At 46.7% G+C, this 13410-nt stretch overlaps 1 protein-coding gene across 2 annotated transcripts in view; it reads left to right on the forward strand.

Moving 5' to 3' along the window:
- The window catches only part of NOTCH3 (notch receptor 3), a 71933-nt gene that overhangs the window by 27071 nt on the left and 31452 nt on the right, over positions 1 to 13410 (forward strand). The gene's annotated exons all lie outside the window — the stretch shown is intronic.

Below are 13410 nucleotides of genomic sequence, written 5' to 3' on the forward strand. Positions count from 1 at the left end.
TCACCCCCAATGGAGCGTTTCACCACCACTGCTGCTTCCCCCCGCCACATGGAGCGCCCCACCACTGCTTCCCCCAGTAGCGAATGTGGAGTTTGGGAGGCAGCGGTAGGTGTGGCCCATTAGCAGCAGCAAAGCTCATCCTCCCCACTCAAGAGGCCACCAGCGGCTCCTCAGCTCCGTCCGAGTGGAAGAAAGCGGAGGCGCAGCAGTGGGATTGTTTTCAAGGTAGGCACACACGAGCGAGCAGTGCACCCAGCTCTTATTGTTTGAGAGCAATCCCGCTGCTGCAAATATCGCCCGACCTACTCCTCGCCTGGCCGACTGGCTGGCACAAAGCCTCACCGCTCTTCTCCTTCTCCTCATCCTTCCCACTCAAGTAGCTGGCAGCAGCTTGGGTGCCTCTGAAGAAAGCGGAGGTGCAGCAGCGGGATTGCTCTCAAACAATAAGAGCCGGGAGCACTGCTCGCTCGTGTGCGCCTGCTTTAATGAGAGCAATCCCACTGCTGCACCTCCGCTTTCAACTTGGACGCAGCAGAGGCACCCAAACCTCTGGCGGCCGCTTGAGTGGGGAGGACGAGGAGGAGAAGAGTGGTGAGGTTTTGTGCCAGCTGGCCAGCCAGGCAAGGAGTAGGTCAGGCGATGGTCGCTGGCTGGCTGGGGAGGGGGGGAATCATGACCACTCGGGGGGGAATCTGCCAAGACTCATGGGCGCGGCATTGGCAGCTTCCCCCCCCGCCCCATTTCCCTGGCTCCATACAAGATGCTTGGAAAAAACCCCTCTTTCCCGCTCCCGATCGGACCCACGTGGCACCTTCTTTCCAGCTCCGACACAGTCCTCCGCCATTTCTTCTGCTGCCGTGTGCAGTCCCACAAACAAAAGAAGTTTGTGGGACTAAAAAAAAAATTCAATCAATCAATTCCAACTTTTCAAGATCTTTCCCCCCCCCATGAGAAGTTGGAATTGATTGAACTTTTTTTTTAGTCCCACAAACTGCACACGGCAGCGGAGGACAGGGAGCCGCAGCAGAGGTATGAAAGAGCCGCATGCAGCTCCGGAGCTGCGGGTTGCCGACCCCTGTCTAGCCTCTACTGTCACTTTAAAAAAGTGATTTATATGCCATTTAAAGCCAGGGAAAGGGTGTTTCTGCACAAGAACCACTTTCTGTTACAAAATGTAGCATCCCTATTTTCACTAGGGCTTTAAAGGGTTAGTTATCTGTGTAATGTTTTGCATGGTTATGCTTCAACTTCATGAAAGTTCAGGACTGAAATGAAGCCATTTCAGACCAAACTTGCTGTGACAGGCCTCTCAATCATATATGCACCCCATTAACTCTGCCTGCCACCCATATTTGATTACAGTATTGTGAATCAGAAGGGGACAAAAGTGACTCAGTGACCATTTTACTGTTAAGAATCCCTTTGACTTGGGTTTTTTGCTAGAACAGGGCAGATATGTGGAATTAAACATGTGTTTGATATTGTCATGTCTAGCTTGGTAAGCAGTATCTATTTGAATTAACATCCCAGCAAGCAATTCAAATTGTGTCAGAACTTGGCACTTCCTTGTTTCTTCAAGCTCCATAGATTTTACAGGATAGAGTTTTGTGCTGCCATAAGATATAAATTGCAGGGCAACTGGGGGAGACAGTGGCAACAGTAAAGCAAGGTTTTTGAAGTTCCAGCTTAATGAGAGGTTATGAAAGATGATGAATTTGGAATATTGGCTGGAAACAACAGAATATGAGTCACTTGCACATCCTCTGGTTTGCTTCCTGTGTAATATGCAATGGCCCAATTGCTTCTTTCCCCCACAGCATTAATTCTACATTTATGTGGAACTTGCACATCTAATGAAGTTAGGTACCTTTTCCCTCTACTCATAAATATACAAATATACAAAGGAGCTCTCCAAAGTGCAAGAGATGGTCTAGATCAGGGCTTTTCAACCAGTGGTACAGGTACCACCTGTGGTACATTGGCACCTGGCAGGTGGTACACGACCATCCTAGAAAAGTGGTAGTAGGGGAGGGGAATGAGCTGAACCAGTGGCAGCACCGCACAAGCCTGAGTGAGAGACGGCTGGAGCTGCAGGGCTGTCAGGGCTCAGCGGAAGCTCCAAGATCAGCACCAGGCTCCAGCTGGAGCTCGGCGCTGATCCTGGAGCTTCTGAGCCCAGAAGAAGTGCCGATCAGCTGGAATGTTGCAGCATCTCCAGGGTCTTGTAATTTACATTCAGATGCTTGGCAACTGATTCATATTTATGACTGTCACAGTGTCCCAGGGTCATGTGAAGTGACCAAAACCTGCTGCAACCACCCAGCAGACGGGGGGAATAAAAACCAAACACCCCTACCCCACCCCCGCTGCCAATCCTCAACAGAAATGCTCGGCTGTGGCTTGGGAGGCACTTTTTTCACTGCCATTGTAACTTCAAACAGTCACTAAGTGAACTGTTGTAAGTCAAGGACTACCTGTACTTCATCACTTTTTTCCTTTTTTTTTTGGTCATCAAGTTTTTGACACCTTGCTAGGTGACTGCTGGTACTCGGATGTTGCCATATCCTAAAAGTGGTACAATGGGTGAAAAGGTTGAAAATCCCTGGTCTAGATCAGGTGTGTCAAACTGCCGGCCCACAGGCCGGATGCATCACGTGGAAGCTGTGCCCACCCAGCTCTCACAAAGGCAAAAAAGTCACAATAGAATAGATCATGACACGTCACGTGATGCGGCGAGTTTGACACCCCTGTTCTAGATGGAAACTTGCATTAAATTAATTTTAACCATTATCTACTTGTTCTTAGTACATTTAAGAACGAAGCTAGCTCTTGTTCCTTTAACTGTGGATGATGGCTGGCTGGGGATTTCTGGGAGTTAACAAGTCCACATATCTTAATTGCCAAGTTTGAGAAACATTTGTCTTAACTCATGGCTTGGTGAGAAGGAGGACTGGATTTTCCAGTTTTTGGATCTTTGCAAAGAACAGCATCAGAAACTTGAAAAACTACCAGGACTAAAAATGTTATTTACCAGGATTCTGTAGCAAGAAAGGCAGTCCTGGAAGGAGGCTATGTGGCTTATCTTCTTACCTCAGGCTGTGTTCTTTTGGTGCTGCTGACCAAGTACAAGTCCTCTTTGCTGGTGTGCAATTTCTTTGCAGTAAACTGAGGTGGGAAAAGCTGTTATTTCCCTTATTTGGATGGGTGTGAATAGGATTTGCCTGCAGTGCCCTCAAGCAGGCCACCGTCTTTCAGCTTTGGCAAAGAGCTGCAGGCTTGCCATTAATGCCGGCACAACCCTGGTATAAGGGCTGAGTCACAGAGTGCTGAGCGATGTGCACAGACAGATTTGGTGATTCACGGCCTCTGGAAGGAGAGACAGAAACTGGCTCTTTTTTCTGAAGGTGAGCAGGGAGGGGCACGGTGCCAGGGCTTGGCTGCTATTACTGAAAGAAGAAGCTTTCTCTTTGGGGGATCAAGGCACCACAGGTTATGAGATTGCATGTATATTGCCCTGGGGCAAGGAGGAGTGCTCCCTAGATTAACAGGGCCCTACTTGTTGGTGCAGGACAGCAGTTTGTGGCAGGTCTGCCATATGCTGCAGGCCAATGTTCTTCCTCTGTGCCTCTGTTTTTGATTTAGTGATACACATAAACCAGATTTCCATGCTGGCTTTAACAAACCACAGTTAAAAGTAATACCTTTCTCTGTATGAACAGACCCAACAGAGGACACAGAAACTAGATGCTCCTTTAAAATTGAACAAATCTTAGTTTTATTTTTAAAATAACAGTTGGAAGGAAGAATCACGTTTTTGTGACTCTGAAGTGAAGAAATGACTTTCCCATACCAGTGAAAATAATTAAAGCTGCTCTTTGCTCTGGAAAGGAATTTGTCATTAGTGCCAGTGGCAGCTTCCCCCCCCCCATCTCCCCCGGGGGGGGGGGAAGGTAATGCCAGGTTCAAAAAGTAGTTTTTTCTGGAACTGGAGCACAAGGGGGAAAGGTTAAATCCTTTTTGATTGTTAGTTTTTTAAAGTGAAAAGGTTCCATCCATGCATTTAAAGGCTCCGCTTTTGATTCCAAAATAAACAAGACCAAATTGCCAGTCATTCTGGCCAACAAATCAAATCTACAAACAAACCAGAGTGCATCTTCCGGGCAAGGCACAGTCAAGGTTCTGTTTCTCCTTCAACAGCAGCGATGAAGAGCTGGGATCCTAGGTGAATTTGCTGGTCATAGCAGGAGACCATGAGCCACAAGGCTACAGATCCATTATGTTCTCCACATCATATTGGGACCATTCATGCTCATATTCAATCACCTGTCTCCTTTTTTTTAAAAGAAATGGTGCACTTTTTATCTACACAACTACCCATGCTTACATGGATGTGCCATGGCACACTAATGTGGCAAGCCAGAACATACAACACTTATTCTTGCTAGAGATTATGTAAATTATAGTCCAGCGCTCCTGGACTGAGTTTGAATATTCTCACGAATGAAGGTGAATATACACGTCCAAGGATAATGTTGTAGGGTCCAATCTGGTCAGTCACCAGGACCAGAGGTTTAGTTTTCCGAGCTTTCGGCCTTGTGGTGGAGCCCATTCTCTCTCTAGCAGAGTGTATGCTTTGGGCTGTTCTCTGTGTGGTATTTATATCATGCCTGATTGTGTGTGGTATGAATATTGAATATTCTCATCTAAATCACTCAGTATGTAATAATGTATCTTTACAGCAAGGGTTTGTTTCTGAAAACCATGTTCTCTGTGTCCTTCAGAAACTGATTTGACATTCCCAGGGAAGATTACAGAATAAAGAGAATTCAGAGCAGATAATTAATGAATGAACTGAGCAAATGAATCAAGTGATAAAGAGAAATATCTTTATTTCCTGGCTTCTGTCGTACAGCTCTTGTGGAAGTATTTCCCAACTCTAAATATACTGATTAGTATAGTGATTCTGAGGTTAATCCCAGCCTTTAAAAGGATTATTTTCCTTTTTTATAGGGCTATGAGGAATTATGCAAGCTCTCTTCAAGCTGGCATCTTTCACCTTTACAACAATATGGCAGCTTGCTAGCAAGCCAAGAAAATATTCCTAGTAATTTCTAGTCTGTGTTCTTCTAGTTCAGGTTCAAATAAAATGACTGAGGATTTCTTTATGGTTAGTGAATATATGCGATTTGTAAAAGCTTCTGATTTTGACAGAGTGATACAGATGACCAGTGAGAAGGCAAGGGCAGTGGAAACCCCTTCAGTCTTTGGCTTTCTTTTCTTGAAAAGAACAATGATCACTTACTGGGTTCACCAAGAAGAGGAAGAAAAAGAGTGATAAACTTTAGCTAAACTCAGCTATGAGAGGTAGAGGATCTCTGGTGGGTCATGCAGCAAGTCATCACAACAGAGGATATATCTACCTCCTCAACCTCATTAAAGTGAGTTTTGCTGACAGCAGAAGAGCACCGAAGTCAATTAAAGTGACAATAACTACAGGTCCCCTCTGTAATAGAATAATATCAAGTCAAAAGTCCATCATGGACACCAGCCAAGATCAGGAAAAAGAGGTGCTGGACATAAGAAAAGTTTCAGAAGTGGTGATTAAACAGCACTTCCAACATTTTTCCCCCCTGCAGCAACTGCTGATTAAATGTCAGGAACTTCCCAGGCGACATGAGAAGGCTTCCTCAGTGATTTGGGGAGTAGGAACATAGCTCGGGATGTCCATCCCACAACTTGGTATATGGTTGGAAAAGAGGAAAAACTAATAAAGGAAGAAAGGAGAAGCCTACATTGCAAGAGGGACTGATCCGCTCTGGCTTTGCCTGTCATTTCACGCTCCAGGGAGACGAAATACAGGAATGCCTGAACAGCCTGTCCCTGCTGAAAGGTGAAGTGGACCCTGAGTACAATGTTGTCCCTTCCACAAATAGAAAGCACATGCAAGGGGAACTTTTTTGCCTTGTAGACTAGTTTTCTGGCAAAAGGCTAGGCAGCAGGGAAGGGAAGATCTGGGGTGCACCCCCCAAAAAAAAGGAAGCAACGAAAATACCACCTCCGTCGCCACCCATCCGCTAAAGAAAAGAATCTTCTGCCTTTAAGAGTCCTTTTGTTTATATTATTCCTAACATATTATTCCTAATCGTATTCATTTCCTATCTCAGAAGACAAGCATAGAAACACTGCTCCTTGGTGGAGCAGTGGGCTAATGCCTCCTTAAGTAACATCAGCTGCCTGCAATTAGTGCAGGTTCGCATCCCACCAGGCTCAAGGTTGACTCAGCCTTCCATCCTTCCGAGGTAGGTAAAATGAGGACCCAGATTGTTGGGGGCAGTTAGTAAGCTGACTTTGTAATAATGCCGCTTGGGGTGTGTGAAAGCCCTAATAAGCAGGCATATACAGTACATAGAATGAAGGCTACTGCTAAGCTTGTAAGCCGCCCTGAGTCTTCGGAGAAGGGCGGGATATAAATGGGATTAAAATTTAAAATTTAAATTTAAAAGATGAAAGGAACAAGATTACCATAGATTTATGCAAAAAGGAGCCCTTAGCAGGTGCAGACCTTGTTCAGACTTCTCAAAAACCTCGAGCCGACCCACGGATGCGCCAGAGGTTCAAATCTTGATCTGCCATAACTTAACAAACAATTTTAACTTTTTTCTTCTTCCAAGGCTTCAGGAGATAGAGCCTGGAGTGAGAAATGGAAGAGACATAAATTTCCAGGAAAATTTCATGCCTACACATTGTAGATCATTTACCTAATATTCCTGAGAAAGATTCTCAGATTAAAGCAAATACGTGCCACGATAGCTCCCAATGTATACTTGTTTCTCAAGGGGCTTTCGAAATATTCCCAGAGGAGAAACCTTCAGTTCCATAATGGCTGAGTGGAGGCCATTCAGGGTTTTTTTGTCAGAACACGTGTTCAGGCTTGGGGGTTTGATGGGATCTGTAACTTAAACACCATAATGCTAGTATAAAACTAAATCCTGCTCTAGAAACAAGTTGCTAGTGATTCCCTGGCCTCTGCGCTAATTGACCTAAAAAGCAGGAAGGAAGGTTGGCCACTAAAAAGGAGTAGAATCCAATGAAAGAAATGTTTGACCTCTTTTCATAGCAGAGATCAAAACCTGAATAAATCACATCAGTGTGACAACCAAGACATTCAGGTAAGCAGCTGTTGCAAACATTCTAACACACCTGGGAATTCAACTCCATTGATAGGTGGATGCTAGAGACAGTCCAGAAGAAATACACTCTGGAAACGGAATCAAGGAAACTGAGTGTCTTGCTCCACCACAAACACTCCTTGGGATCAGGATTTCCATCATCAAGCAAAGCAGTTGCAAAGTGTGACATCACATAATCACATCACTTAGCAATGGCACTCCTAGCCCTCCCATTTGCTGTCATTAACTGAATCCCACCTGTTAATTAGGCAAGGAGCTACCATATTTTCCGGCGTATAAGACAACTTTTTAACGCATGAAAATCTTCTCAAAAGTTGGGGGTCGTCTTATACGCCCAGTCGCCTTATACGCCGGAAAATAGTAAATCCTCGGGAGCAGAGACGTTAGTGGAAACGGACAAATCCAGCGCTCAAGAATGGCGAAAGACGGCCTCCTCATAAATAAACCGCCCACCCCACCCATACACGCCTACACCCGCCCACTCCCTTTTTCCACCCCACCCTTCCCTGACAATGCCTCCTGCCTCACCCCTGCCTCCCGGCGTCTTCCGCTCGCCAGGTAAACTTCCATTGTACCCCGGGACCACCTCCTCGCGGCCCGCCATTCCTCCCACCACACCCATCACCCACCCGTGCATGGCCCCCTCCCAGCTCCAGTCCATGGACGCCTCTTCAGCCTTCACAGGCTCTGACGACGACGCGTTCCCAGCCAGGCTACTAGGTGTAACGGGCGCAGCCTCTATCACCGCATTCTGAAGCCGCCGCTCAGCCAGACTGTCGCTGCCAAATGACCCCTCCCACGTTGCGTCCAGGCTCGCTGCGACCTGGACGGGCCCGGTCCTGGGCAAGGACGCCGCGGAGCCCGCCGGCATCGACTGAGTCCTGGCAGAGGCGTCCTGCGCATGCACGTGCTGGCCAGCTGCCGGGCGATCTCTAAGGCGGCGTCGGACGGTCGGGAGATGTAGCCGACGCGCGGGAGAAGGCTGGCTCACGACAAGTCGAGGTGGGCCTGCGTCAGTGGCGTGCGGGGATGGCGGGGGTGGCTCCCGTAGCGAGGAAGGCGTGTCCGTGGGGAGACGGGTGAGGCCCGTGCGCCATGCTGTGAAGAGGGGCCCCGCTAAATGTCGCGCCCGTGGGCCGCGACACCTTCACCTAATTGAGAAGCAGCCCTGACTTCCTACTTACCCGTATTTTCCGGCGTATAAGACTTTAACCCATGAAAATCATCTCAAAAGTTGGGGGTCGTCTTATACGCCCAGTCGTCTTATACGCCGGAAAATACGGTACCTTGGTCTAAGCTATTCCTGGGTTGGTTCCTCTGAGCCCTATACCTAGTTAGGGTAAGGGACTGCCTCCTCTTCAACTTTCCCCTACCTATTCCCCCCCATCCCCTCCATTGCCTTTTTGGCTACCATGCTTTCCAATCGCCCTGCTGGCCCTGCCAAGTCTGTTCCTCTCACCCTGCCATCCCAGTTGATCTTTGCTATGTTCTTTCTCCAGCCTGGCCTCTCACAAGGCAGCTACTGACCACACCAGGATTTTAATTTTACAATATATAAACAGATCTAAACATAGTTTCATTTGGGAAAATGTGACCATCCTAGACCAAGCCAAGTCCCAAAATGCCAGGAAGATCTAGAAGCATGTCATTCTGACAGATTAGCCATCACTAGACATATAAAGGTAAAGGTAAAGGTTCCCCCGCACATGCGTGCTAGTCGTTTCCGACTCTAGGGGCCGGTGCTCATCTCCGTTTCAAAGCCGAAGAGCCAGCGCTTGTCCGAGGACATCTCCGTGGTCATGTGGCCGGCATGACTAGACGCCAAAGGCGCACGGAACGCTGTTACCTTCCCACCGTAGTGGTCCCTATTTTTCTACTTGCATTTTTACGTGCTTTCGAACTGCTAGGTTGGCAGAAGCTGGGACGAGTAACAGGCGCTCACTCTGTTACGTGGCACTCGGGATTCGACCCGCCAAACTGCCGACCTTCCGATCGACAAGCTCAGCGTCCTAACCCACTGAGCCACCGCGTCCCTTTTTAGACATATAGACATTAACAACATCTATAGACTATGCAAAAAAGACAAATCAACCAGCCAAAAAGGGAACAAAAAACCCAAGCACCTCTCCACCAGCAATCAGCACCCAGATGAGCATAGATTAACTCCAAGATTAACATCAGACGAACAATCAAGTAAACAATGCCCTAGAAATTGCCTAAGAAGCCAACAATAAACAGCCCAACTAAAGAATCTCCAGATACAGCCTTTACTTGCCCATTATTGCAGATGCTATAGCTTAACTGAACCTGCCTAGAGGCTATTGTTTTAATACATCCCTTTCTTGTCAGCATTGTCCAATAACAGAACAAGAGTTAAATTTACTATCTGTGATGATGGACGAGAGCCCAAAAGAGCACATCCGTGTCTGGCTGTCTAGTTCTATAGCCACCACATTCTATTTTATTTTATTTTATTTTATTGGGGGGTGAGTGGATATTTCATGTATTCAGTCACTATACCGATTTAGACTGATTGGCTATAAGTACAGATAGTCCTCTCTGACTGCAATTGGACTAGCAACTCAGTTGCTATGTGATGCTGTTGTAAAGTGAAGCAACACCAGACTTAACATCCATTCTGACTGTGGTTAAATGAATCACCAGTGATCGTTAAGCATGATGTCATGTCACTGACTTATGATTTCCTGCTGACTTCCCCATTGACCTTGCTTGTTGGAAGCTGCTAATGTGGGTTGCAAATAGAGATCATATGATCACAGGGACACTGCAACCTAATGACCAGATGTTAATCTACTTTTTCAGTGCTTCATAACTTTGAACAGTAACTAAACAAGCAATCAGTAAGCAAGGACCGCCTGTAATAAAGAGAATAATCCATACAACTAATGTCAACTCCTGTGACTGAAGATTTTTCCAAGAAGAAGAAAGTCATTCTTCTGTTCTATGTTCTTACCAGAATAATAATCAATTTCGTATGTTAAGTCTATTATTCATGGACAAAAAAATTCTTTGCAAAAATTTTGACTGTTAATTACTATTTATACTTTTAGCAATCTCATGTACCCAGTGGGTGAGGACTAGATATAAAGAGAGGGAAGTTGCTTGAAGGAAAATTTCATGGGATTTATTCACTTGGGCTAGATGCAACTAAAACAGTGGTGGCGAACCTATGGCACGGGTGCCAGAGGCGGCACCCAGAGCCCTCTCTGTGGGCACCCGCACCATGCCCTGGAAGTGGCAACTGTGCCTCTTCAACCAGCCGCCTGCTAATTTGTCGGGGTCCCATGTGGTTAAATGCATCCTGGCATGGCTGGTTTCCCTCCCCCCATCCCGTCCCTCCTGGCCTCGCATGCTCTCCTTTTCCCAGGCACGACTCACTGCATCGCCTCCTCAGCTGTTGGCCGACCATCCATCTCGGAAGCAGCTTCTTTGAACTGCTGGAGACGGGCTGCGGAGCCCCAGAGTGCGCCTGTCGAGGGGCCGGCAGACTGTGGCTACTGATGGACACCGTCGGCCCCCATGCGCTCGCTGGCTTCTGTGTGCGAGGGCCGACGGTGTCAGGCAGCAGCCGCCCTAGTCCTTGCCTTGCCCCATGTCAATGGCACCCCCACCCCGCCTCACCTCACCCCACAGGATGAGTCTCCTGCCTACCACCCCACCTGCCAGAGACCTCCTGGAGCTCCCCCAACCCTGCCCACCCCCCACAGGTGTCCCTCCCCACGAGCAACATTGAGGTGACCACACCCACCTTGGCCACACTCACCCAATCTTCCATGACCACCACAGCCACACCCACCCAGTGGGCCACGCCCACCTGGCACCCAGCGATAAATAAGTGGGTTTTGTGTTGCAGTTTGGGCACTCGGTCTCTAAAAGGTTTGCCACCACTGAACTAGAATGAAGTAGCTTTGTGGTACTATGCCTTTGTTTAAAATTGTCTGGCTCCAGTAGTTATGGAAAGAAGATGGTGGGTCTTGCAGACTGTAGTTTATCTTGATGTGAGTTCTAAGGGAGTTGACTTGAGGGAGCTGCTATTGTGATTTAGGAAAACTGAAGAGAAGCTAAACTGGTTTTAAAAAAAATAAGCTTATTGTAAGGTTGGCGACAAAGGCTTCCTGAAAAAATACAGTACATATAATCTTTTGTTTACAATACCTCTCTGGATGAATGGACAAACTATGTGGATTTAACCAGAACAGGATACACTTCTGGTTATTGCAGAATAGATTTACTTTTGGGTTGAAACATCCCAACATCAATACGCAAGTGTTAGTAAAGGATTTGGTTTCTTAAAGAACAATAAGTGTGTGTTATGGGCTCCTTTAAATCTTAACTGCTGCTATCAGTTAATTTTACAGCTCTTCAGAAATCTACAAAGCATATACACTAGACTCCAGTGTTTCCTCATATTATTTTTTTACTTCCTGAGTGTTATGGGTATACAGGCACCTGAGTGCACAATGACCACACACAAACATACATAGAGGTGCCAAAGTGCTACTGGCAGCTTTCCTCCAGATGTAGCTTCAGGGATATTGAATGCCTGAATGCCTTTTCCTTTGGCCAGTTCCTGTCTGCAAGTTGTGTCTGTCTTTTTCTGGCCCTTTCCCCCCCCTGGCTTGAGTTTGAGGTCCCCTTCCATTCCAGTAGAGCTGCCTTCTTGATTTTCAGACAGGCTGTTCTGAGTCTTCAAGGCAAAGGTTCTCCATGCTTCAGATGGATCTCATCCACCGCTGACCGGCTTCAATTATCTTTCTCCCTCTGAGTTTCCATGACAACTGGACCCCGTCAGAGGCCTATCTTTGGCTTTGGGTAAACTTTTTGTTGGCCCTCGCTTGCAGAAGATTCATGGCATCTGCTTTAGATTTGAGCTGCTGGGAAGCCGTGGTCAGCCGACAGCTTCTGCAGAGTGGCTGACATTTTTGGCAAGAGGGTGGTGGGTGGTTCCTGTGCCTCATGTGACAAACTAGATCTGCCTTGTAGTTGGTCTGGTCTTCCCATTCCTTGTCTGAACCCTCTGGACTGCAAGGCCTGGCCAGTGCCTAGGACGTGCTGTTCAGGCTTGGGCAGAAAAACAAATAGGCTTTCTGTGTTGCTATGGCAATGGCAGGCTGTGGGCAGCGGCTGGGAGCTGGCCCTTGGATTTGAGTGGCCTGTGTTAAAGACTCCAGAATGGCTGTGGTTAGGAAAGGGGCTGCCTAACGCTTCCACTAGCACTCCTTAGGTTAGCCCAGGAATGGGCAATTAATTTTCTCAAGGAACCACATGAGAAACAGGGAGGGCTGAACCAGTGGGACCAACGCCTTAAGGTGAAGATGTGTAGGCACATATGCGTGCACCTATGTAAATTGAAAAAAATAGCAGTTGCCTTCAAAATCAAAGCAATGCATGATGTACATTTATTTACATTTGATTTCTAATTTCCAACTGACCTCACGTGGGCCGGATAGCCATGCACTGGTTGTGGCCCCGAGGGGAGGGGTGTGTGTAAAATGCCCAGTTCTGTGTTAGCTATTACTTTACTGGTCCTAAGTGGGTGGAAAGTTTTGAGAAAACAAGAAGGAGCCAATTTGTAGGAAAGAAGTGGCTTCTGCTAATGCCAGGTTTTAAGTTGGATGAAGAATGCTTCACTAATGTGGTTCTCTCTCTAGTGAGCCAGGCCAAGTTTAAGCCGTCTTGCTTTCTGGAGACAGTAGCTATCTCACCCATGTTTATATGTCAGTGCAAAGCTCTCCCTTTTTTTGTCTGCCAGGTATTGGCAATATTCTTCTCTGGAGCAAGAAGGATCTTTCCAAAGTTTTTTCTATTTAATTTGAATCCAGCTTTTTCTCAAAAAGTACCTGGAGTTCATACTTTGGATTCTTGAATCCTGTAAAACCCTTCATTCTTTGACTAGCTTAACTAGCCAGTCACTTGTCTAGCTTTTTAAACTCAAACAAACAAACAAAAAAGGTAATGGCTCCTGATACCAGGCATTACAACCATATTTTAGAAACTACATTTAGCCCTATCTCAAGCATAGATCAATATATTGGCAATGTTCAATGGCCTTAAATTAAGTTGTATGGCAATTATACAGAACAGTTTTTAGCTAGGCCCTGTTTTCAACCTGACAAAACCTTCTCCTGGATGGGAAAAGTTCTTTTCTTAGATTTGCCTGGAATTTGTTAGTAAGAGGAAATGGTTGGCTGGAACCTGA

This window comes from Vipera berus, assembly GCF_964194415.1.
Source record: "Vipera berus genome assembly, chromosome: 2".
Taxonomy (NCBI): domain Eukaryota; kingdom Metazoa; phylum Chordata; class Lepidosauria; order Squamata; family Viperidae; genus Vipera; species Vipera berus.